Genomic DNA, 26967 nt, shown 5'->3' with positions numbered 1-26967 from the left:
TTCCAACAATGCCCATCTGTTTTTATTATTAGCACTTTTGCAGACTTTTGCACCGATCATTTGGGATACCCCCTCTAAACAGTTGTCCGTCATGGCCTCAGACTCAATTTTAATGGATTCCTTCACGCTACTGTTCCTTTTCAGCCTAAGAAATTGATCAAAAAGTAAATTGTCACAGAGATGTTTCACATGGTGACTGGAGTAGTGGAGCAATGGTTTGATTAAAAGGTGACTTTTGTGATGGTAAATGGTGATATCCAAAAGGTTAAGTATAATACAAGTATAACAAGGTATTCAAACCACGGTTGGATGGGTTTTAGAATTAGCCATTAAGGAGAATTAGCATGTATTGCATTTGTTTGATTTGTATTACATATGGGGACTTTTTTTCTGCCACTGATCTCTTCTTTCATTATAGTATAAATATGTATGTTCAGCCCTTGATTGCTAGAAGAACTGAAGCATGATATGTTGTGTTGGGCGTTGACGCACAGATCAGCATGTGCTCCTACATCTACAGTATTTACTGGTACAGATTTTGTTTAATGTTTTCACTGATCATGAAACGATGTATTCGGATTTGTTGTTGGTATGAGGAGTGTTTGATTGAGTACAAGTGGTATCTTTAAGAAAACATGATGGATGAATTTGTTGTCATGGTTTAATATAGGGCTGCATTACGAGTTGGGCAGAAATTCGGTGTTAAATCCTCCCAATAATAGCCCTGAGGAAATACTGTTACTGCCACTTTGTGGTGGCACTGTCATTCCCCATTTATATTGGGTCAATTGGACCCAATGAGGATTCTTTTGTGGAATTTCCGCAGCAGATTTACCACCACGGTAATTCCACCATTTCTGCTGATTTTTGGGAGTTGAATGGGAAGATTTACCTCCAGGTTTCTCCTGGAGGTAAATCCTCCACTCAAAACTCAAACTCATAATTTGGAGTAGTGGCAACATTGGCAGTAACTCAGTTAGTGCCAGCTTTACCACATACCGCCTAACTCGTAATGAGGTTCATAGAATTTTGTATTGCTTATTGAATAACAATTTTTTAATAAAGCTATTTTTAAAGGGGTATTTTGAAGTGATAGTATGTGTTCCCCTCTGCACATTTCAATAGGGATCCAGCCCTCTTTTGAGTTTTCAATTGTTTAAAATCCAGAAAGAATCTCCCTTTCTCTGTCTCTCTGTTTTCATGCCACCAAACATCTGATTACTTGTTTAGTCTTGTCTTGCCTTGACCTGGAAATCAACTGGCTCCCCCGTGTTCCATTTGGAACTCCTCTATTTGTCAAATGTTTGTTATCTCTCCTCATGGATCTCTGTATCCTGCTATGTCCTCTTTTCGATGGCTGCCTCTTGAATCATGCCTATTATTTCACTTCTTCTCTATTGTTTGTAAATGTCTTAATTTTCTGTCTCCCCAATCTTTCTGATTTTATCTCTTTTTATTCTCCTTCTCGTACTCTGGGATCACAATCTGAGTTTAACTTATTTGTTGCTTGTCCTCCCTTTGCTTAGTCCAGTTTCTGTCCCTTTGCTCTTCTTACACCTAAGCACTGGAACAAACTCCCCCTTTCTGACAGATCCCTTTAGTGCTTTGACAAAAGCTCAATAGAACTCCAATAAATAAAAATACAAACTGTCAAATAACATTGTTTGGGATGGTATAGCATACCACAGCTCCTTGTATTGATCAGTGCTGCCACGCTCCAATGAAAAGTTACAGGATTTTGCACGTTTTACACAGAAGAGATATGCCGAATCAAAATAGATATCAAAGCCAGCAGCTACTTAATGATGTCAAATACACCATGGCCAAAGCGCGAATAAATGTGGAAGACGTTGATACGGTATGTCTAGCCTCCCTACAAAAGTCTGTTGTAGCTGTGAAATGTTTGAGCCACCCTCAATGCGCAATACTTGCACCTTCTCTAAAGGGGTCCTCTGAAAGTCTCTGCTCCTGTTGGTACCAAATCATAAAAAATCACTGACTTTTGGTGAATGTTTAAATGCCTAAAAATGAGTAGACCGACCCCCGCTCTTAAAAGAAACCTTTGATGACATGGGCTGTCATAAACAATTACCACCCAATAAGCAGCCTCTATCTATCTTCTGGGTAAAACCATTAAGTGATGTGAGAAATTGCAAATGACCGGATACATAGCAGAAAATAGACTGCTGTGAGACTACCAGCCTGGCTTCAGTGCAGAGTGCAACACAGAATCAGCCACCCTTCCAGTAGCAGATGATGCACTTTGCATAATGAACAATGGAAGTGCTTGGCTACTTGTACTCTTTGGTCTAGGTGCAGCATTTCATAATGTTGACGCCCAAACCCTTCTTAACCACATGAAGAGATGCTTAAACAGCAATGGAAAAGTACTCAAATGGTTCCCACCATTGCTTCAAGATCATAAACAATCTATAGAAATGAGAAATTATCCACATGCTGTGTAGCACTTGCACCAGGTGGCATCAACCAGGACTCCATTATATCACCCATTTTATTTCACCTATAGGGAGTACAACAAGGTGATCTGGTAGGTGACATGACCTCAGATTTCATCAGTACATGGTGACATTCAACATTTCCTCAATATCTGTAAAGCTCACCTGATTCCCACGGAGGCGCTGGTCTTGGCAGGAAGGTGTCTGTGACCCGAAAAGTGATGTGCAGGACTCGATTTGCTTCTGGGGCCGAACCTCTTCGCACTGTGTGTCGAACTCGAAGAGTGAGATTTCTGCAGGTGAAAGGATATGGGGGTTAATGATCTGGGTTGTTGAATGTCCCTCTCTCTCTCTCTCTCTTCTTAGCTTCTCCGTAGAGCCCCCAGGTCAACGTGCTCACCTTAGATAGGTGAATGCTGGACTCTCCATCTGCGTCTGGTGCAGGGTGCCGTTGCCAGTTCCTTCACTGGTGAAACATAGGCCTCTTGACATCAGAGGATCGCTACCGTCGTTAACTGCACGAGCGGTGAGTTTCTGGACACCTTTTTAGTCCTTTTAGTCTTTAGGTGCGCGGGCACGTTAATATAGAACAGTACTCTGTATAATGCTTTTTCCTATTTGTCTTGCAGGGCTCTTGAGATAGGAGATGGTGTGAAGAGAGCCGAAGTTGGAGCCAGAGCCTTGGAATGAAGCGCTTGGAAATGCGTAAGTAAATGCAAGTGCTCTAACTGTCTCTTTTCCCTTGCAGCTGTGAGTTCGTGCTGAAGAGATGCTGGAAAACGCCTGAGTATTTGCAGGCGTTCTACTGTGGCGAGCGCGATGGACGTGAGTAAATACCTGTCTAATGTCTCTTTGTTTGTCTTTCAGATGCTGGGTTGCAGCGTTGAAGAAATCCGGAATTCGCGGAGTGCCGGTAAGTAATAACAATGCTTTTGTGTTCACAGGCGGAGGTGCAGCGTGAAGAAATGTTCGCTGCCGATGGATCAGGTGAGGAAAGCGCTGCGTGTAAAGGTTGCAGTGCTAACCTGTTGTTTCTTGTCTTTGCAGGTGCTGCTGAATACTGGATACAGGAGTGGTAAGTATTGTTCTTGCAGGTTCAGGATCGGAAGGAAGAAAGGCTGGAACAGACTCGGTGAGCGTTCTGCTGCAGATGCAGAATAACGCGAAGCACGTTTGTTCAATCGGGTGTGGTTTAAATAGCCTTGGAGTGATGAGGCGTCTTCCTCCATGGCCCCGCCTAGGTAAGAAAAGAGTTCCAGTTCCAGAAGAGTTCCCGTGTTGTATCCAGGGAGTGGAGCTTGCCCCACCCAGGTAAGAAAGTAGTTTCTGTTCACAGAGGATTCCTATGTGGCTGGTAAGTAAGCAGCATGGTCTGCTGCAGGTAAGTCCACCCAAGCATCTTCATACATATTATGAGCCCGGCGCTTCCAGTGCCGGGACCGATGGCTTTGATGAGCCTGGTGCCACCGGCGCCAGGACAAGGTCCAAAAGGTCCCAGTGGGGACCGGCTGGTGCCTAAGATAACGGTTAGGGTCCTGCTTCCAAGGACGTTGGGCTGTTCCTGACTCCTTGGAAGCAGTGACCATGACAGCACCCCCCCTCAAGGCCCCTCCCAAGCGTTTCTTCTCCGGGGGTTTTGGCTTGTCGGGGTGATTCAAATGGAATTTCTTGACCAGACGAGGTGCGTGGACATGCTCTGAGGGTTCCCAAGACCTTTCCTAGGGGCCGTATCCTTTCCAATCAACCAGGTAATATAATTTAGATTTGGAGATTTTGGAGTCTAGGATGTTCTTTACTTCGAACTCAAGTTCTCCATCTACTAAAACAGGTTCCGGGAGTTCGGTCAATCGGGTTCCTGGTTGCACTGGTTTTAGTAAGGAGACATGGAATACTGGATGTATTTTCATATGCGAAGGCAATTCCAATTTAACAGCCACCGGATTAATTATGGTAGAGATAAGATAGGGTCCAAGGTATCTCGGGATGAAAGTGCGGGGTCCTTTTAGAGGTAGGTGCTTAGTGGATAACCAGACCTGATCTCCCACTGCGTAGTGAGGGGCCTCTTTACGGTGCTGATCTGCTCCTTTCTTAAATTGAGCTTTAGCTCTTTGCAGATGGGCAGTGGCTTCCTTAAAAGCACGAGTGATCTCCGAGTGCAAGTGATCCACAGCAGGTGTTTCGAATTCTTGGGGAGGATCCAGGTTAGAGGTTCTAGGATGGTGTCCGTATAATAGGAAGAAGGGAGTCTTCCCGGTTCCAGAATGAGTCGAACTGTTATAGGCGTATTCAGCGATCCAAAGAATGTCCTTCCAAGGGTTTTCAGTTTGTTGGAACATGCAATGTAGATATTGCTCTAGAGTTTGATTTGTCCTCTCGGTTTGTCCGTCAGTTTGGGGATGGTGACTGGTAGAAAGTCTCACATCAATTTGGGCTAAACGACAGCAACTTCGCCAAAAGTGGGAGATGAATTGACTTCCCCTATCGGAGACCAAAACCGAGGGGAAACCGTGTAACCGAACAATGTTTTCTAAGAATTCTCGGGCTAATACTGAAGCTGAAGGTAGGCCCTTCAGGGGAATGAAGTGAGCCATCTTGGAGAATAGATCCATGACTACTAAAATGGTATTATACCCTGAGCATGGAGGTAAGTCCGTGATGAAATCCATGGACAGGGTATGCCATGGACAGGGAGGGATGTCTAGTGGGTGTAAGAGACCGGCTGGTTTCTCCTTCTGACTCTTATTCTGGGCACACACACCGCAGGAGATTACAAAGTCTCTAATGTCCTTCTTCCATGATGGCCACCAGAAATGTCTTTTGACCTTTTCCATGGTTTTGGTTATGCCAGGGTGACCCTCCATTAGTGAATCATGATAACAGGAGATTACCTGTTTTTGTATTTTCTCACTGGGCAAGTACAATCGTCCTCGGAAATATGGTAGGTCTCGATCCACTGAGAATTCTTTTCCTTTTAATTGCCAGTCCTGTAAGTCAACCGGAGTTAAAAGTGATTTGACTGTAGTCTCAATGTCTTCAAAGGATTGAGCGCTGACCAAGCCCAAAATCCTTTGTTCTGGGATTATGGGTATTGGTTCTGGATTGGTCAAATGTTCATCTATTCCCATCCGGGAGAGGGCATCTGCTTTTCCATTTTTACTGCCTGGTCGATAAGTAATTATAAAGTCAAACTCAGCCAAAAACAGAGCCCAGCGAAGCTGCCTGGAAGACTGAGCTTTGGCTGTCTTCAGATACTGTAAGTTGCGGTGATCAGTCATTACGGTGACTGTGTGTCTGGCTCCCAAAAGATAATGCTGCCAGGCTTTAAAGGCCGATCTGATAGCTAAAAGTTCCTTGTCTGTAATTGAATAGTTGATCTCGGGAGCCGAGAATTTGCGGGACCAAAAGGCTACAGGATGTAATTGGTGTGTGACCGGATCCCTTTGTGATAAAACTGCCCCCACAGCAAGACTAGAAGCATCTGTTTCTACGATGTAGGGGAGTTCTGGGCGAGGATGTTTTAGAACAGGTGCAGAAATGAATTTAGTCTTTAAATCCTGAAAAGCTTTTTCTGCCTCGGTAGACCACTCAAAACGTTTGTTTTTCTTTAACAGAGCGGTGATGGGCTGGACTATTCGAGAGAATTCAGGGATGAATCTGCGGTAAAAGTTAGCGAAGCCTAACATGCTTTGGACTCCTTTTACAGAGGTTGGTGAAGGCCACTTGATGATTGCATCGACTTTCTTTGAATCCATATGGACTCCGTTAGGTGACGATATGAATCCCAGGAACTCAACTTCAGTTACGTTGAAAACGCATTTTTCGAGCTTAGCAAAAAGGTTATGTTGACGTAATCTCTCGAGGACCTCTCTAACGTGTTTCCGATGTTCTTCTTCAGATGATGAATAGACGAGGATGTCATCAATGTAGACAACAACACACACATCAATGAGTTCTCTAAGGACATCATTCATAAAATACTGGAAGGCGGCAGGAGCGTTGCAAAGTCCAAAGGGCATAACTTGATATTCAAACAGCCCATACTTGGTGCGGAAGGCCGTCTTCCATTCATCGCCCTCTTTTATTCGTACCAAATGGTAGGCTCCTCTGAGATCCAACTTTGTATATATACATGCGTCTTTGACTTGGTCCAGGAGTTCAGGGATCAAAGGTAACGGGTATCTGTTTTTAACGGTGATTTGATTCAGGGCGCGGTAATCTATACAAGTCCTAAGGTCTCCTTCCTTTTTCGGAACGAAGAAGAAAGCCGAGGAAGCTGGAGATTTTGAAGGACGGATAAACCCGTTAGCTAGGCACTGGTCCAGATATTGTCTGAGGTGAAGATTCTCTGGCTCGGTGAGGGCATAAATCCTACTGCAAGGAGGAGTTGTTCCGGGTATCAGATCTATTTGACAGTCGTAAGACCTATGAGGAGGCAGGGTGTTAGCTTGGTCCTTCCGAAAGACGTCTTAGAATTCCTGGTATTCGGGAGGTAATTTGGGAACCTCAGAAGAGATTGCCGCCAGTGAAACATCAGGCCGAGGATAACAAGTGGTAAAACATTCTGGAAACTGAATCGTCTTTGCTCGCCAATCGATCTGAGGTTTGTGCTTCTCTAACCAACGGATTCCCAGAATGATCTAGAATTGAGGGGCCTTGATCACATCGAACACTATTTTCTCCCGGTGTCCATCTTGGCTCACTAACGTCACTTCTTGGGTGGCGTGCGTTACTGGTCCGGAGGCTATCTCCGTGCCATCCACTGTAGTAATGAGGTCTTTTACTGCCTTAGGGACAAGGGGTAGATTCATCCTTGATACCAGTTCACGGTCCACATAATTACCGATTGCTCCGCTGTCGATGTAAGCTTCAATTGCATGCAAACGATCCGGACGTTCAGGACTAATAAGGACCATAGGCACCACGAAATGCGAGGTCACGGGACAGATTTTAACGCTCGGCAAGAGGACCTCTACACTTGTCGGGCTAGGTTGTTTCCCTGCTCAGAATTTGTGGTACAGGTATCTGCGGCTCCTACAGCCTTCTTAGCTGGTTTCACTGGACAGTCTCGAAGAAAGTGCCCCGAGTTTCCGCAATAGAGGCATAATTGCAGCTGTCTTCTTCTTTCCCGCTCCTTTTGGGTTAAAGGTCCTTTCATGCCCCCTATTTGCATGGGTTCCACAGTGTCAGCTCCCCTAGTAGAGGTCTGTGGTTTAGAAAACATTCGGGTATCAAATTTGGAACAATCAGCCTTCCTGTTCTGTAATCTGTGGTCCAATTGGACAACTTAGTCAATATAGTCTGAGCATTCTTGTGGAGGATTCACGACTTGAGCTAACACATCCTTGAGCTCTCCACGCAGGCCTCTGTAGAAGAGCGTTATTCTCTTATCCTCAGGCCATTGAGTTTCCACTATAAGTCTGTTGAATGAGGCTATATAAGTCAAGAGGTCTTGATTACCCTGTCGTAACGAAAGAAGTTCATTGTCCAAGGCCTGCCCTTGTGCATGTCTTGCGAACAGTTTCTCCATGCTGGACTGGAAGGCCTGGAAATCATGCAGAACCGGATCATCCTGAGTGACTAAAGGGATCGACCAATCTGCGGCGCTGCCACTGAGATAAGAAAGCACGAAAGCCACCTTGGTCTGATCTGTTGGGAAGGCAGCTGGTCGACATAAGAAGTGTAGGCGGCACTGGTTAATGACACTGCAAATTTCTTTGGGTCACCAGAAAAGCGTTCGGGCGGAGCCAAGGGCACATTGCCGGGTAGATTGATTTGCACAGGATTTAAGGATGATGCAGAAGGATAACTTCCTCCTGGAGCGGGCAAAGGTGTCTGTCCTGCCTGCGTTTGTAGCAATTGCCTAGCGAGGTCCTCTGTTCGCTCCTTGGAAATTATCAGCTCTCTTCTTAGAGAGTTTGTTTCCTGACGAGCTGCATGTACTTCTGCTCTTAGTTCCCCAAGCAACTGGGCTAATTGATCAGTGTCTGAGGTTTCCATTGCGCCTGGGTAGGAGTTTTGCGGTGGGCTTCGCGTTCTGTAACGCTCACCTGATTCCCACGGTAAGTAAGCAGCATGGTCTGCTGCAGGTAAGTCCACCCAAGCATCTTCATACATATTATGAGCCCGGCGCTTCCAGTGCCGGGACCGATGGCTTTGATGAGCCTGGTGCCACCGGCGCCAGGACAAGGTCCAAAAGGTCCCAGTGGGGACCGGCTGGTGCCTAAGATAACGGTTAGGGGCCTGCTTCCAAGGACGTTGGGCTGTTCCTGACTCCTTGGAAGCAGTGATCATGACAATATCATGATGGAACAAGATGTCATCTGCTTTGCTGAAAATCAATGCAAAACAATGTATTTGGTGATATTGTATTAATTGAACCTAAACCCCCTTATAATGGAATTTCTTCTGATTCCAGTATCCAACATTAGAAGGCATCCATCTCAGAGTTAGGATTGCTCCCAGTCTAGGTATGAGTGTCAAATATTTTAATTTTGTTTTAGACACCAAACTTCACCTGGATCGCCACATCAAAAACATAGTTAAAGGGGATCAATTCTAACGAATGTTGCTGAGAAACATCAAAAATATAATTTGAGAGTCGAATCTACACACAGTAGTACAAGCAATAATTCTTTGCAGATTCGACAATGATAAGAATAAGGCCCCCATGAGGGGCCTCCTAAGAGGCAGCTGAGCACCAGTGAAGGCCGCCCTCAGCAAGCCACAGATTATCTCACTTTAGACATTCACCCTTTTGGCTACATACCTCCTGTTCTTATCACTCTACAATGGATCCCAATTGAAGCACAATGTGATTTAAAAAAAGCCTGCCTAAAATATAACAGTGTGCACCTACAATTCCCATATAAATGTTTGACCTCTGGAGGTTGCGAGTCACTATGAAGCAAAGATATGCTTCTCCTGGAAATACTACAGTTCAAAAAGAATACAATCTGGCTCTATCAATATTTGATAAACTTCAATTGATTGCAGACTTGTTGCCTGGATTATATATTGATCACTGAATTATTCCTTACTGGCCACCTTTCTTAACACTATCCCTATCCTGCTGCCTCCTCATACCACGCTTATTAGATACAACATTTGATACCCCTGTCCATGTACTTGACTCTACCTTTAGAAGCACTTGAACCTACCTCAGACCCCTTAGCACAGGTGGTGCTTTCAACCTAATTGATAGCCATAATCATGTTGTGCATCGCACTACCTTCTCACTCCCCTGGAAACATGCATGACACAGGAACTGTCAGCTACATTGCCTTTTAGGAGCCCAAAATCCTGCCGCCCCTTACATGGCCACAACCATGACAGATGAGGGTGAAGCGACTAGCTTGCACACACTGGATCTTTCCATCAGCAAGGTTTTTTTCCAGCTATTCCCTTTGTTGGCAAACTATGGGCATCCAAGGAGAGCACCTTGCTATTAGAAGCCCGGTATACCACCCTCAGCCACCTACAATTGACATGCTAGTTTACTTCCAGCTTTTCATTAAACTGGTAATCTATGGGCTTCAAAGACGACACACATTGCCAATGCCAATAGTTTTGGCATTTACTGTTCTTTGCATTCTGCATTTTTAGGCACTTAAGTGCAAGGAGAGTGCAACTTTTGAAAGGTGGATGCAATAAGGGTTGCAGGTGTGTAATATGACGAGAATAGGAATAGAGTATGGGAGGAAACCTGTGATAGAGGGTGCTTTCGTGAGGGTAAGAAATAAAGCAAGTTTGTCAGAGGAAGATTGAGAGGGCATAGGGAGATGGGGTTAGAGAAGGTCAGATGGGGGTAAGGAGAGGTGTAGGATTGAGTAAAGAACAAGGGTGTAGTGTGTGGGGTATGGAAAGGGCAGTGGGCTTTTGGGGGTAGAGAGGGTGAGGGTAGAGTGGGTGCGGATAGAGATAGTGGAGGCACGGTTGATAGGAGGGGCCACAGAGTGGCAACTGGTGGGGCCCTGGAGAATGAGGGTCAGGTCAGTGGGGGCAGGGAGAGTCGGGGTAGGGTGGGTAGATATAACAAGTTGCTACAGGTAAACTTGATTGAGACATTTGTTTTACACCGGGAACTCATTTATAGCAGCAAACCATCCATTAACTCTCAGGGGAATGCTAAGAAAGAACACTGGCAGACTATATATATATGTCCGGGAGGATAGCTCAGCGGCAACGTGTTTACCTTGGCAGCAAGACCACACGAAGCAACACAGGTTCGGTCCCCGGGTCCACGCTTAGAAACCTCTGGGTATTTAAGCGTGTTATAAATACACAATTAAGACAAAAACATACAATTACACAATTAAAAAACAAACAATTCCTATAAGAGGCCCTCGATTCCCATGGGCAGTGTGAGCGCTTTAAAAATGCAAATAAATGAAAGAAATATACAAAACACAGTTTGATGTTACTGCATAATATAGCCTGCTCAAAGATCTCTGAGGTGGTTGTATTTTGGGTGGGCCGGGTGTGGCAGTGGGTTGGAATGGCCATAGGGATTAGCATGGCCCGACCGGTCAATGGGTGGCTAAATAACCCAACACCCACAAACTGTATGCCGCTTCTCAGATTTCCTCACTTTTCTAGCTGAACTCCAATGCATTCATTTGGGCTTATAGATCGAGCTAAAATGCCACCTAATACTTAAAAACTAACAAAGAGAGCACTTAAACGTAGGATCTCCTACACACAATATTGGAATTATATTTAAAAATTGATATTTCAATTGTCGTGAGTGGCCCGGGACCTTACACATAGTTCAAAATGTGTGCACACAGTGATTTTCTTTGCCAGCTGGTCACACATTTGTTCTGATAATCTGCATGTCATGTTAGTTCACAAGTGAGAAATAAGCACGCATAAAGTTTCTCGCCACTGGCTCCCGGTTGCTGCACAGAATAAATTAAAATCGCTCTGCATCATCCACAAGGCTGCCTGGGGCCAAAGACCATGCTATCTGCAACTTGCTATCACTAAATTGTCTCCCACTAGACCTCTACATTCCTCTGACACCAACTCTCCGTGTGTGAAACGTTTCACCAAACAGAGGGCCAGAAGCCGATCTCTTGCTTCAGCAGTCTCCCTCTTGTGGAACAGCCCCCCCCCGTACTCTTCATCTTGAGGGGGACCTCCTCCAATTCCAGAAGCTGCTCCAGACATTCCTTTTCACTTCCTCCTTCCCTTCTTCCCTCCTCTGCAAACATCACAGTCACTACTATTGGTGACCAGAGCCCTTATGTATTCTCAGGGCCCAGGCCTCCCACACCTAATCACCCCAGCTTCAGTCCACACACAGCACTTGCCCGGCACCCACTGGCCTTCCCTACTGTAGTCCTGCACTTACCCACTATTGCAGCTCTATGTTTCCCTTACACTTTAATATACTTTGCACTTACATCTGCTGCTCTGCGCACAGACATGCCAACACTTACCCCCCCACTACCTCCTCCCCTCTTCTCTTTGCACTTGCACGTTCTGAATACTCACAAAGCCTAGTAGGTGTGTCTTTATCTCCCTGTGTATATATTGTTTTCAATCCCATGTTCCCTCTCTGTTGCCATGCGGGGGCTTTGAAACACAATGGGCCTCATTACGGCCCTGGCTTTGCTGGTATGAACGGTGCCGGTAAGGCACCGGCACCTTTCACACCATCCCGCTGCATTATGAGTTCTTCTCGCGGGTTCCTGAGAGCCTGCCAGGTCTTACCTGGGCCTGTGCGGCACCCGCGAGCAGAACTCGTAATTGCACTGGCACCATTATCAATGCTGCCGGTGCAACCATGCTCCCCAGCCCCATGCAGAATGGGTATCGGGAGCCCGGCAATACCGCCACCCAGGAATGGGCAATTATCGGCCCATTCAACTCGTAATGGGCCGGTTATTGCCCAATCGTGGTAGGCGGGCCGGTAGCGAGCAAGGCGGTAGCCGTGCCTGCCATACGGCACGGCTACCACCATGCTCGTAATGAGGCCCAATGTACTTGTTGTATAAGCACCTAACACATGCACAAGAAATAAATACATACATAAATAAATACATTCTTCTTTCCGTTTTTTGTCAGCGCATTCAGCTTTTAATTGCAAACCCTGTCTACTGTGCCTGACAAACGACACAAAAACGAAGGGAAGCACAGCTCTCAACTTGCAGCAGGCACAAACCCATAAAATACACCACTGTGAATAAAGTAGCACATGCATGTTCACTGAATAGCATCAGTGTCAGTGAGGAGGGGGCATTATTCACACTGCAGAGGGGGTGGGCATTGTGGTGATAGCAGAAGTGCCTATATTTGAGATTTATCCCATGTGAGGGTGAAGTCGGGACAGCACATTTATCAATAATAGACGGCTATTTCTGACATGGTCGACATCCCCATATGTTTAGTGAGTACAAATAAGATTGCAACGTAGGCCTGCATTACATTGGTGAACGAACCACTACCAGAGCCTAGCAGCACCCAAGAGTGGGTCATGTAATTGTTTTTATTTCCCCTTTTTTAAGTTAAAAGATGCCCCATGCACTGGTAATGTAACACTTCAATTGAAGTGATACGTAGATCGAGTCAAGAAGACTCCTGGCATTTTAACTAAATATATAAGGCAGCTGGTCCAAGGGCGGAAAGCAGGCTGCCACATGGGATATGCTGACATCTCAGTGAAAGGAAAAGGTGAGTGGCAGAGAGGATTTAAAGTGAGCAACGTGTGAAAATCCATACAGAGTGTTCGTGTTTGAAGCCTGTGTGAGTTGGAATGATGATTAATTACAGGGTAGCTAGAACTATCACGCAAAGCTCTACACTGTCACCAAATAGGTGGTCAGGCTTCCCCTTACTCCCCATGGATGGCACCCCTGACACACAGTGTCCTGAGGATAAAGTACACAGCTGTGTATGATGTCTGAGCCCCTCCCCGAATGGGGGCTGACAGTCTTCAATATAAATACCCGTGGAGGTCAGCACCTCGAAAAGGGAGGTCATCTATCGTGCCATGTCACAGGGGTCTCTGGGGTGCATGTGAAGCTATTATATGGTTCCCAGGGGTGCATGGTGATAGGCAGGGCGAGGCAGATATAGGATACTGTTAACGCAGGCACAAGGCAGCTACAAGGTGGGGGTATAAACATTTTGTTGTCCGAAGGATAAAAAAAGAGGAAACAAGGCCACAGGTAGCAAACAGCTTGGGGAAGATATTGCACCAGGCAGACCGGGAGAGGCTAGAGGAAGCAGACAGGCCAGGGGGCAGGAGAGAGTAGAGGGAACTCCAGCCACACAGGCTGCAGCAGACAGCGCACTGGCATAGTGGTAGAACACTGGCCGCAGGCCGGCCTCTACTGGGTACGCACATTCCCTGTGTCATGTTCATTGACATTTGGCAATGGCGTTCTGGTGGACATCTTGTGCGGTGGGTCTGGGACACAACGGCCTCTACCCCTGGGGGTGCATGCTGCTTCCGCAGGCTCCCCTTATGGTTCCCTCTGAGGTCCATGTTTGGCCAGGTGACACATCCCCTGGCAGTCCTGTGATGCCTGACTGCCTAGGCCCCTTTCTCGCACTGTGGTACTAGTGATGCCAAGGGGCCAAGGTAACGGCAGCATTCCGGCCTTTGATCGCAGTCAGCCAGAGGAGATCTGTGGCAGCCCAGAAGATGGATCAAAGCCCCGGTCTGCATCACATTACCAGAATACTGTGGAGCTGCAGGTGGTGGGGGGACTGAAGTAGTGCAGGAGGGACATGGGAGCAGGCAGTAAGGAGGGTAAGCAGTACAGGCAGAATTCACAGAGGCAACACCAGCTGGCACCAATGGCTCCCTCCTCCCCCTCCTCTGTGTCTGTCCTGCTGCCCTCCTCAGCTCTCTTCATGAAGAGGAGCATCTACTTCCAATGTGCGCTGCAGTGAAGGGTGCGGGTGACAGCAAGCATGATGCAGCAGCGGCCTCCGGCCGGACAAGAAGGTTGTAGAAACCTCCTGGAGCGACTGTGCTTGCTGGCAGGGCTGCTGGTGATGGCTGTGAGAGCTATCACATATCCCCTCCTCAAATTGGTCTGTGCTGCTTAGAGTTTCCAGCTTCTGAATCCCATGTGTACTGCTTAAAATAAAGACATTAATATGAGTAACGGGGACATCCTTATTGAAAACGATTGTGTGTTCCAAAAGCACACTCAGAAAAATGGCTGCCCTGTGTAAACACACACAGACTGGAGAACCGCCCACATCATACCGCATTACTCACTGCACAGCCATTTAGGCACTGCTTACATCAAAAACTCTATGCCAACACCCTACAAATCGCTATATTAACATTTTGAAAGACATGCTAGAGCAAAGCGTAACTATTACATTAACTTGTTTATTTTAAATACAAAATGCCTTAAAATGTGTAACATAACTTCCTAGCTAGTGTAACTATTTTTAAAAGCATCAATAAAATTCTTTTTTCTTAACATTAAAATATGATTGCTGCCATTGTGGGAGTAAAATGGCTGATAAAGTCAGCACACAAGAGTGCAAACAGGCCTGTGGTTGGAGGGAAAATGAGTGGGAATGGTAGGAAAATCCTTTAAATTTCACTTGGCAATGGGTGTTAAATGGGTGGGACACATCGCCAAACTACATAAAGCCATCCACATATGTCATCTGCATTGAAAAAAACATTACACTCCTACATTCAAAGCCCCTATTTCAAGCTTTCATGTTAAAGCTCTTATTTTAATGGCACTAGTTTAGACTTTAAAGGTAGCGCTTTCAGTGCCACTTAATAGCCGAAGCCAAAAAAAAAAAACCTGCCTGTTTACCATCCAAATCTGCTTCTTTAATCCCTAAATATATTGTGCAGTGCCTCTTAGTTCCATATGACGCCCATGGTTGTAAACATTCTTTTTTCCCCCTCTTTGACGACATACTTGTTTCATAACATACCTCCTATATTCACATACCTTTGGATGATGCAATTCCAATCGAGTCTGCTATGGACCCTGGAATAACAGCGTGCATGCCACTTCTACCTGTAATGTCTTGTTTTTTTTACTGTACAGCGCTCTGATGCCATTTTTGGCTGTCTATGCTCCACAAAAGAAACTCTGAAAATAAAATAATTACAAATAATTTGCAGGCAGTGTTGCATAATTCTCGAATATGTTCTGAGAATCAATTAACTACCACTGAACGCCATCAGATTCCTCGACAAGCTAATGCGGTGCGAGATCCCCGGTGTTCTGAACACAGTAGATTTACCAGATCACCCATTTATGTGCCCGCCACAGTCCATTGTTGCGTGAGAAAGGAGGTTTATTTTACATTGAGTGTCTGTCATTTTCAGTCTCGAGGCAGGGAACAGCTCGTTCGAGGGATAAGCGGACATGTGCAGAATCGAAGCACCGTTATTAGGTTCCACCTTGTCCCTTACTGTAAATCTCGTAGTACAGAATTTTTTTTAATGACCTGACGGGCTTCTAGCGTCAAAATAAGTGTGCTCCAGCCTGATATGCAGGTGGGTCAACTGTTGAAACCTCCTCCTGGGGGAAAACACATAATTGCTGCGTTGCAGACTGGAAACCAGGTCGAAGATTCCTGCTCCGTCTGAAGAGGTGATAGTCTGCTTTCTAACACATCACTTCATCCAAAACCAATATCCAGCTGTCGCCAGGAGATAATTAACTGATCAATCTGACGGAGAGCTGAGAAGAGGTCTTCGGTTTCCTAGAAGTCTGCGTGAGGAAACATGAACACTTAGAATTTCTAATTTCCACTTTGATGGGGCTGGTGGGGATAGGAGCTCACCGGGCTTTATGGCAGAAGACAGGGAGCCGTGTGGAAGGTTTCCTGTTAGGAAACTGCCTGAAAGATAAGTAAGGCCGCGGTCAATGGTGTGACTGACTGACGCAGTATTGATGGGTTTTCAGAGATGCTTGAATTCGGGAATGCTCAAACTCCTCCTAAAAGCCTGTCTGTGTGGCTTGCATATGTCAATTTAAATTGCTCTAGCCTACGTAGCTATTGTTAAAAGATCCTGCACCTGTACAACTTCGTATTCCCAGCCCCTAAGGATTACCATGATCTAGGCCATCCCCTCCCAACCTCTCCCCTGCCCCCAGCGCTAGGTCTGCTGATTGTCTCTTTGTGTCGTAGGCGTCGTTGGTCCCTTGCTGAATTTCAGTCCTCTTGTTCTTGCAGCCTAGCCATGCCTTGCCTATTTTGCACTTACAGCCTTGCCTTTTGAGATATACCTTTTTGCTGGACCTCCAGGCCTGTATTGACTCTTCTCCGATGCCCACTAACCTACTGTTGTGTACGCTCTGAGTACTGTGAATGACGCGTTATTATTTGTAATCAACCCATTTTCTCCCCTTGCCTGTGGCACCTCAAACCAATCTGTGTGTTGTAGCAGCTGCCATATACATCACCAATAAAGGGATACAGAAGGAATTGAGCAACTGCCACCATTGAAGAGAAAGTCAGGCACCAATGCTACTATGCAAATGGCCGTACAGTGCCAGCTCCTCACTTTGTGTGAATCGCATATGTATTATTTAATGTAAAGAATAACTGTGAACTACTGGACTTAAGTGTGCAGCGCTTACCCACCATCTTAGAAACTTTAAAAGCATGAGGGGCCGGCTTGGGATATAAAGGTGAAAACAAATCCCAAATTTGACTTCAATCTCGTGTCGGAAAAGCTAAGAGAGGGAGGCCAGTGGTGAGGCGCCACAAGCAATGTATGAGCATCACTAAAGGGAGGGTGTTTCAGAGTTTGGCAGCAATGATAGCGCCAGATCGCCCATAAAGTCTAGATCTTTGAAAGCGGGCTATGGTCATAGTGTGCTCGCATGCTATAGCGGTGCAGTGAGTCTCGGGTAACAGAGGTTTGATGTTTCTGAGTAACACCAGTTACATATTAGTGGAGTGCAATGTGTTGCTTCTTTTGAAGACATAGGGCCTCATTACGAGGTGGGCGTTTAGGGGTTAACGGTGCTAGTGAAGGTTCCTGGAGCATTAAGCCTTTACTGCCCTATTACGAGGTCCGCTTGTGGGTCCCTCTCTGGAAGCTTGGTTTTACCAGACGTCCTTAGCGGGTCCCGCGAGCGGCCCAGGATGCTAACGGGGCCATTGTTAGCATGCTGCCCATTCTCATTTGAGCCCTATGGGGGCTCAAATGGGAATGGGGATGGTCTGGGTTCCCTAAATGGGGAAATACTGGGCCCTCCAAGGTCAGAATGGCCCGGTATTTCCCCATTCAGGGAACCCAGACCCAAGGCCCATAGAGATGGTTGAGTCAAACCAGATTCCGAATATTTCTACATCAAAAGGACACCTCTAGATGATGGAAGTGTATGATGAGACTCATGGTTGAAAAAGTTGGGATGTGAAAGGGGGTGAGGCTCCTTTCATGCATCCCTGTTTTGACTGCTGGCAGGAGATAAGGCCAACTGGAATGAGTTGCTATGAGCTGTGGTTACCTGAAATGAATCTACGAGTTTGGGGATGGAACCCTGTTTTACTGAGGCGCTAGATGTGGCGTTTACCAGTTGGTATTTTTATACTCCATATTCAGTCTCTCATAATAGAGGACACCGTTGTGTGCTTGAGATTGGTCGAATTCAATATTCCGTAGGTTCAGTTACCATTTTTTACAAATTTGGTGGCATTAGCTTCCATGTTCTTTTTGAACCACAGTTGTAATCTCTATTTGTATTCTGAGCAAGGCAGATGAATATTTGATTGGTGCTATTGGCATGTCGTGATTTAGCCTTGTGGTGATGCAAGGTTCTCAAACTAAGTGGATTTGATTTAATTACAGTTTTGTTTACGGACCTCTGCTTTAGTGAGGTAATTCAATCATGACGATCTCTGGTACAGGCGGGTACGTCACAGTAAATCATGTTAGGGTGACAAGTCTCTAAATAATTATTGAGTTTGTAGGGCGAATGGAGGGACTGAGGTTGAATATGCTCTGCATCTGGCATACATTGGTATCATTTTAGCCTCTTATAGATCATATCCAATCTCTTACATGGAATTGCTCTATTGTCTCCTTTATCTGGTGGATGTTCCTGGTGAAGGATATTATTTTATTCCTACTTAGTGTAGCACATTGTGTACCTCGGGCTGTTTTCTTTGTCATTATATTGGACCATATCTCCTCCAGAGGTCAAGATAGACAGTACAGAGATATGATTATGAGAGTTTTGTGGGAATAAGAGGGGATCCAGTTTCTATGTTTCCTCTTTCAGTGGAAGACTGTGGTTGGAGGCACAGAGAGATTGTCTGACTACATGACCTTTGCAGGTGATTTCTGTCTATGTCTTCTCATTGAGCGACAGAGAGAGAGAGAAAGAGAGAGAGAGAGTGAGATAGATAATAGAGAACGAGAGACAGAGAGAGAGAGAGACAGAAAGAGAGAGAGAGAGAGAGAGAGAGAGAGAGAGAGAGAGAGAGACAGAGAGAGAGAGAGAACGAAAGAGAGAAAGGATTTTCAGCTGTATTTTGCAAGTTTCCATCTGCAGTATTCCTCTGTTTTCCAAGCAGTGTCTTTGCTTCATGACTGGGGTACATTTATCTTCATCTCTTGCATTTATCTTCATCTCTTGTCTTCCTCTTCTTTATTCGAATGTTGGGGCACATCTGGAGCTCCTCAGACCAGTCTGGGTTGAAAGATACTGGGCATCATTCCTAGATTGGAGGTAGTCATGGTGCTATTTGCGCCATGACTGCCTACAATAACGGTACCGGCACCGGTCTCGTTCAATGGGGCCTTACCGGTTTAGTCCGACCTTTGCAGGAACGGTAAATCCCCATTGAAAAAACATTCCCCATTCCCATTTGAGCCCCCATAGGGCTCAATGGGAATGGGGAAGTAGCTAATAACGGTACCGCAATTTGCGGTACCGTTATGGGCTCTGATTTCCCTTAACGGGTCCCGTCCATAACGCCTGGTCAGACCAGGCGTTAAAGGAGGGACCAGCTAAGGGAACTCGTAGCAGTGCGGTAAGGGATTACCAGCACCGGTCTCCTTACTGGTGCCCGGTATCCCTTACTGCCCTAATCGTAATGAGGCCCACTGTGTTGAAGGGAGCCTCAGGAGCATCCTCCATTTGCAGATTGTCCTACGGATGGTGGTTTATCCATTATATAGCATTGTTCAGTAGCAGTGGTTGGATGTGGCCTGAGGGCTCTCTACGAGCTAGTGTTCCTTGCGAAAGTGGGGGCAATCATGTGGTCCTGTGGAACAGGTGAGGCTCAAGAGAATGTGACCTTTTTTGTTCTCAGCAGGGATTTCAACATGTCTCGAAGTCTTTTCAGGTTCCCATTGTTTCCTTGGATCCTCACTGTGCCACTGTTGAATAGGTTTAAGTTTAGATTATATTGCTTGACAGTGTGGAGGAGGAGCCAAATGCCTCTACCAGAGATCCTGCCCTTATTTTGCCTATATGTCGGAAGCCGGAAATTGCAAAATGCACAATGACAGTAATGGTACCTATCCCATGAAGAATCCTCTAGACAAGGTATCCATTAAGAAAGCCCTATATGATGTACCAACTGAGAGATGGCAGTCTCTTACAAGAGGGCCATGAAGAAGTATGAGGCAATTAAGGCAAAAGACTGGTGACGTCACATAAAGCAAAGATGACCCACCAAGAAGAGATGCCAAGGAAGAAAGTACATAGACCTTATAGAATCTGATGACGAAGTGAAGAGTCAAGTCACATTTCATGTGTGAAGTAAAGATTGCACATGCAAAGAGCACTGAAGAAAATGCAGATCGCTTTACAACTGTACAGATGCTCTAACGCAAGTAATCATGAAGGTTGGCTATACATAGTAAATAGACTGATATGATATGATATGATATGATATGGTATGATATGGGATGATGTGGCATTTATAACACACTTATACACAAGTGTTTCAAGGCATGACGAGGCAAGGGAGGGAGAACAGAGGGAAGACAGAGACAATGATCTTACTAAGCCAGGTAACATTGAGATCGTGCAAGTGCAGGGGAGAGGAGTGGGGGAAAGGTGCCGGGGAATGGGGGAAGGGGCAGTGCAGTACATAGAATAACAGTAAAAATAATAAAACAATAAATAAAAAGTGTGGCCAGCTGGTGACAAGTGCAAGGGTGAGTGCAGACATCAGATGTCAAGTGCTAGTAGGGGGTTGTAGAGATACAGAAACAGCCCCTGAGTGAAAGGGTTGGCAGGAGGGCATTGCAGGTGTGGAACTGGTGGGGAGGGAATCTGGGCCCAAGATGATAGGTTAGCCAGGTAACCAGTGCAGTTTCAGTTTCAGCTAGTTGATCAGCAGGGGAGAGGAGGAGATAAAGCAGAAGCAAAGAGGAAGTTCTTGATATGCTTCCGGAACCGGAGATGGTGCTCCTCAGGTTTCAAAGAGGCAGGGAGGCTGTTCGAGAGGGAGGTCCCAGCTGAATAAAGAGATCTGCCACCAACTCGTTGCTAGGAAAAGCGACTGACCCTGTGGGAATTGGAGGCGGATGAGCGAAGAGCTCGAGAAAGAAGATATTAGGAAAAGAGAGTTTAAGGTATTGAGGCCCCATGCCCTAGATGGCCTTATGGCAATGCAGAGGGTTTTGAACGTAATCCACGCTGCCACTGGGAGCCATTGCAGATATTTCAGTCCTGGAGAGATACAATCCCAGGGCTTGAGGCCAAGGACAATTATTGCAGTCCTACTTTGGATGAATTGCAGAGGGTGGAGAGTAGAGACAGGCGGATTTAGATAGTGGTATTGCAGTAGTCCAGCCTAGAGAGAACCAGAGCTCTGGAGACAGCGAGCTTCTGGGGGAAGGAGAAGAAAGGAAGAATACCTCTGAGGCGGTGCAGCTGGTTGTGTGAATTCTTAGAGACATCCACGATGTGAGGAGAGAAGGAAAGTGTGGAGTCGAAGATAAACCCAAAGTTTTTAGCCCTACAGGTGGGAGAGGGCCAAGAGAGGCCAGCTAGAGAGTGACAGGAAAGGAGGGAGCAGGTGTGCTGACAAGGCAAATTTCTGTGTTACTGGCATTAAGGCAGAGATCAATGGCGGCACACCACTCCTGGATAGAGATGAGAGAAGGAGAAGAGGGGGCTGAAGGGAGCCTGAATATGAGTTGAGTGTCATCTGCATATCACTGAAAGTTGGGGCAGAGAACGGCAATGCAGTGGGCAAGAAGGACAGGTATTGAACAGCCAGGGTGAGAGATTAGACCACTAGGGAACACCACAGGTAGAGATAGAGATAGAGGAGAGGAAGGACCCAAGTTGGACTTGGGAGGGTCAATTGGAGAGGATAGAAGTCAGACAAGCCAGGGCCTGATTGGTGATACCCAGGTTATCACAGAGATGATTGAGCAGGATGGTATAGTTGACTGTGCCAAAGGCAGAAGAGGGATCAAGTAAGATGAGGACACAGGGGGTGTTGGAATTGAGGTTGGAGAGGAGGTCTTCATGGATGTTCACAATAGCAGTGTCCATGCTTCTGGCAGCTCTGAAGCCAGAATGATGGTCATGGAGATAATCGACAGATTTGGTGTGAAGATTTAGCTGGGAGATGGCAACCTTTTCATGGAGTTTGCCCAGGAAAGGAGTTATGGAAATTGTGCGATAGATAGGTGGGCAGGACGGTTCGGCAGGTGCACAAGGGAGTGCTTCAGGGGGGAAGGGAAGACTTCAGTGGTGAAGGAGTGATTGAAGAAGCCAGAGTCTGGGCCATGGTGTCAATGTGGTCCTTGATGGTTTTGGAGGAATAGGGGTGAACCTGTTTTGATGAGACTTGCATAGATCAAAAGATCAAACTTGTCTAGAAACCTGGTCTTGGGAGAACATTAAACCAGGGACAAGGCGTCCAGAGGAGGATGCAGACCCCAGCCATGCCAAGTTGATACCAGCTCTTTGGAAGGTGATGTGGATGGGGGAGCATCAATTCCATCAGGCAAGGCTGCTGAGGGTAAGCCCCAGGTGGTGATTGTTGTGGGGGGGGGCCTTGGCAGTGGTGGGACATGGTAGTGCCATTGACACACAGGGTCCCACATGTATGGAGGCCTCTCTGGAGTCATCTGGGTTGTTGGAGGAGGAGGGGAAGGAGCGAGCCATTGCAGCCTGCCCACATGATCAGGTTGGGGCATCGAGGAGTGTGTTCAGGCTGCACCCCTGGCTCAGAGACATGAGGATGTGTAGTCCACTATTGAGGGGTATGCACAACCTCCTGTCCCTGGGCCATCTGCTGCAGCAGAGACCACCTTCTGTGATGCGTCCACTCAGATCGAAGCCCCACTTCTGGTCGATGTGTTCATCTGAGATGTAGTGCAGCCCATGCTGGCAGGTGTGTTGAGGTGGCAGGCAGCTACTTGTGATGTTGTAGAAGCATCTGATGAGTTGCTTGTACGGCATCATGTGCATCTATTCAGAAGGTACAAGTATGCGGTTTGATGGAGACAGAAAGTCTGATCTCACCACAGGTTCAAGGGAGACCTGTCGCTTTAATCAGGAACCGAAGACAGCTCCATTAACAAGAGAGACCCTTGGATCCACAACAGAGAGGAAGGTGGGAGGGACTTAATATTACATGTTTTCATCCCTTTACCTTTTCTGTTGCAAATCACTCTGGTTATGCCATCATGAATACAGGAGATTGTTGGTGGGGACCCAAAATTTGTTCACTAAGATACACTTAGGCTACACCAATCCCTGTGGTCCATTTGGCTTTAAAAGAGAGCTGATCCCCTATTTTGGCGGATCATATGAAGGATTCACCAGAAGCAGAAGGAAGAACCCTGGATAAAGGTACAGTCTGTCTTACATCTTCTTCCAATGAAGGAAGTCCAGGACCTCCAAGAGGGAAGCAAGAGCCCTCCCTCTCAGGGAACAGCAGGAGATAACAAATACAGAGGACCCTCCAGTAGCTCCAGAACTGGTACCCAGCCAGCATAAAGCGTGCCATGCTAGGCTCTTCAGCAGGCTTTCTTGGTGGGAATAGACAGAGAGTCTCTGAACCATAAACCAAGGACAAAGCAACTGCCTGCAACACTCCCTTCTGCTTTGGGCCGTCCGCCTTAAAGGACAACACAATCCCAGTGAAGTAGCCAGGAGGAGTGCATCGACATGACAAATATTTACAAATGTCTTCCTTTTTCGAGGGGTGACCGCTGTAAACAAGCAGTCCCAGACATGACATTTCACTGTGAATTGATACTGAGGGCACAGTGTATATGATAGTGTGTTGGGGTTTCCTGTCTCTTTTGATAGCCTCTGCAGCCAGGCCCCATGTGGGCCTGTTTGAATACAACTCTGATTAGTATGCAGATGTTGCCACCAGCTACAGGGCTCAACAAAGAACAGGGGGGATAAATGGAGCCTGTGTTAGTTAATTATGCTGGCCATGGCAGGGGGTAGGTTTGGCCATCCCCCATCTGAGATGATATGGTGTACTCCTGGCTGTCATATCCCAACTAAATATGACTGGGGGACTGGCCCTGTAGGCTGTGTCCACCCAGAATACACTGCTCTATGTGTATTTTGTGAAGTGAGCATAGGAAAATGTGTACGGATTAGCCCCACATATTTTCCGGAGGTTAAATTCCATTTAAAATTTCAAAAAAGTCCATGTGAGCGCTCACCTACCATGCCGGTGGTGAATTCCTCACAGCTTTGCAACCCGAGGAGGTACATTGCAAAGGACTTGGCCAGCATGAGGCACGGGGCACACCAGAACCCACAGGCTATGGTGTCAATCCCGGTTCATGATGCGAGGCAGCAGGTGGTAGAGTGGCAGTGGCTAAGGATGCTGCAATAGTAAACTCCAGGGCAGAAGCAGAGGAGAGGGTGGCAAGGAGGCAGGATGCCATCCTGGGGGAAGTTTTCAAGACAGCTCTGGTGGCGGAGATGCACATGTTGGACACCCTGAAAGCCCTACAGGCAACAACTGAAGTCCATCTACAGGCTGATTTTGAGGGTAAATTGGTCCTGGTCAAAGCCTTGGCAAGCATCTCCACAGGCTTGCCTGCTGCCTTTGTATATAGATATGTCATTTTAGGTTTCATTTTGGAAATCTTAATTTTTTCATCCATAGAAAATATTTCCCTTCCCTTATTTTTTGTACATATTTGCTATTTGAATACAAGTTTTTAATATGTTCCTACCATTACGTTCTCTTTGTCCATGTGCACATATATTTTCCCCATTTTCTCCAAGTGCATATGTCATATGGCTGTCATGGGGGTTGGGGCCTCACTATGTGTCATGCTGTTACTCTGATGTTTGCTGGGGAGCATGTGTGCATGCTCCGTGTGTGTGAATGATGTTGCATCCATGTTCGATGAACATGGGTGATCACTTGTATATGTGTGGAGGTGATTTTGTGTGTGAACTTTTATGCTGTGGTTGACATTGCACCCCATTGGTGAATGTGTTCATGGGTGTTTGGTAATGATGTGTGTGTCGTTTGTGCTTGGTATGGTGCCATTCTTTTGATTGACATGGACATGTGCACATTTGTTTCACATGTAGGAGAGGGACCATCAGACGGCTGGAGGTGGCAAAGGCTGGTTTCTGCATACATTCCATTTGCAGGGGCACTGCATGTTTGGTGTCGGTGTGTTGGTGTTGTTTGGTAGACCTGTTTGGTGTGTGTAATGGTGTGAATACAATTATGCATTTGGTGAACGGGAGAGATGTTTCATTATGGTATTTGGGGTCTCTAATTAGGGATGGGTGCTGACTTATTTGTGTGTCTTGCCAAATGTTGCACATGGTTTAGTTTATTGTTGTATCTGGTAATAGCTCATTCGCCCTTGGCAAAGACAGATTAACCAGTCACAATCTGTCTTTCCCAGGCATGATTGCATAATCATTGCCTGCCCTCTGAGGCATAAAATAGAAAATGGACGAGGTGTCCTTTAGGATGATGGCAGCCACATGTTGAACATGGTTCTTATGGCCGACATCATCTGAAAAGGGACCCAATCCCTTTTCCATTGAAATGGTGGCGGCTTTTTTTTTTTACTTTATTTTTTTTCTGCCAGGAAATGGGCTTGCACACTCCGGGCTGAGCTGATTTCCTGAAGGAGAAAAGAAATATATATAATTTCCATCCTGATGAAATTCCAGTGTGTGAATGCCTTTCACCCTCTTGGCAGGGGTCTGACATGACTGGCAATTGCCCACAGCCCTCGCCAAGCGAGGGCCTTCCTTGGCTAGGGCTGGCAGGCTGTTACCAGCCATGTCAGCCCCCCAACGCGTGGGTGAAAGCTTCGCTACTGGAGGTTGAGTTCATTTTATGTTACAGTTCCTTTCTGGTCCGCTGACGTTTAGGTGTTCATTTGACACTTGCTTGTTAATGTGGATGTGCCCGCACATTATTCACTGACATGAGTATTTTACATTGTGGGTGTTGAGGAGGGATGTGGCCTCAGTGTGGATAGGTGAGCTACACTCTTCACCTACCTGTGCACTGGATGGTAGATAGATGTATGCCTCCCGAGGTAGAGCCACTCACCTGGATACATTTTAGATCACCTGCTACCTAATCTGACATTGTACATCACCTCTGCCACTAGAATACAGCTAAGTCCCATGGTTAAATATTCAGTCTAGTGGGACACATTATGAGTGTCCTTGACTCGCACATTCTTTGACAGCTTTCACATCACCCAACCACAAGCCTGTTGTACTTGGGTCACTAGCAGGTAGTCAGCCATCCCTACCTACATTTGTTCAGGCTAAAATGCACACATACCTTGGTAATCAGTCAGCCCAATCTCTGATACCTCAGACTTTGTTTCTCTAAAGGCATTCATCTACAGCGTTTTGATGCCACAGCAATGTCACAAAGGGACTATATAAATTACACATTAGATTGCATTTCATGATTATATGACATGTATATGGAGTGGTCAAAGTGTAGCTGGTGCAACAGTATGTTGTCCTGTTGATGTGCAGCTGAGTGTGGTCTCAAAGGGAGCCATGGAAGAAGCTATGGTCCTGGATTCAATAGCAGTGCTCCGAGGAGTTTGTGTTTGATTAGGATATGTGACAGGTGTACTTCATGGTGGAGGCAGGCCAGATCAGGTGAGGTAGGTTGGTGCACCAACATTGTACTGGTATCAGGGCAGACTTGAGGGTGGTGCAAAGGGGCTGAGGCAGAGGTCAGTGGGGGTACTTGGAGGACGGTGGACTTGAGGGTGGTGCTTGCAGTTAGGGCAGATCTCAGTGGGGGTTCTGGGATGAGGGCATACTTGAAGCTGGTGCATGGGGCTGGGGAAGAGGTCAGTGGCAGTACTGGGAGGAAGGCATAATCCAGGGTGGTGCCTGGGATTGGAGCAGAGGTCAGTGGGTGTATTGTAGGAAGGCAGACTAGAGGGAGGTGCCTGGGGTTGGAGAAGTGGTCAGTGGTGGTGCTGGGAGGACTAGTGGATGGTTTATGGGGTAGAGGTCAGTGGGGGTACTGGGAGGAGAGCGGACTTGAGGGTGGTGCCTTTGGTTGAGACAGAGGTCAATAGGGGTACTAGGAGGAGAAT

The sequence above is a fragment of the Ambystoma mexicanum genome, chromosome 3q, assembly GCF_040938575.1.
Source record: "Ambystoma mexicanum isolate Mex_15411 chromosome 3q, UKY_AmexF1_1, whole genome shotgun sequence".
Lineage (NCBI taxonomy): Eukaryota > Metazoa > Chordata > Amphibia > Caudata > Ambystomatidae > Ambystoma > Ambystoma mexicanum.
This window is presented reverse-complemented; position numbering follows the sequence as displayed.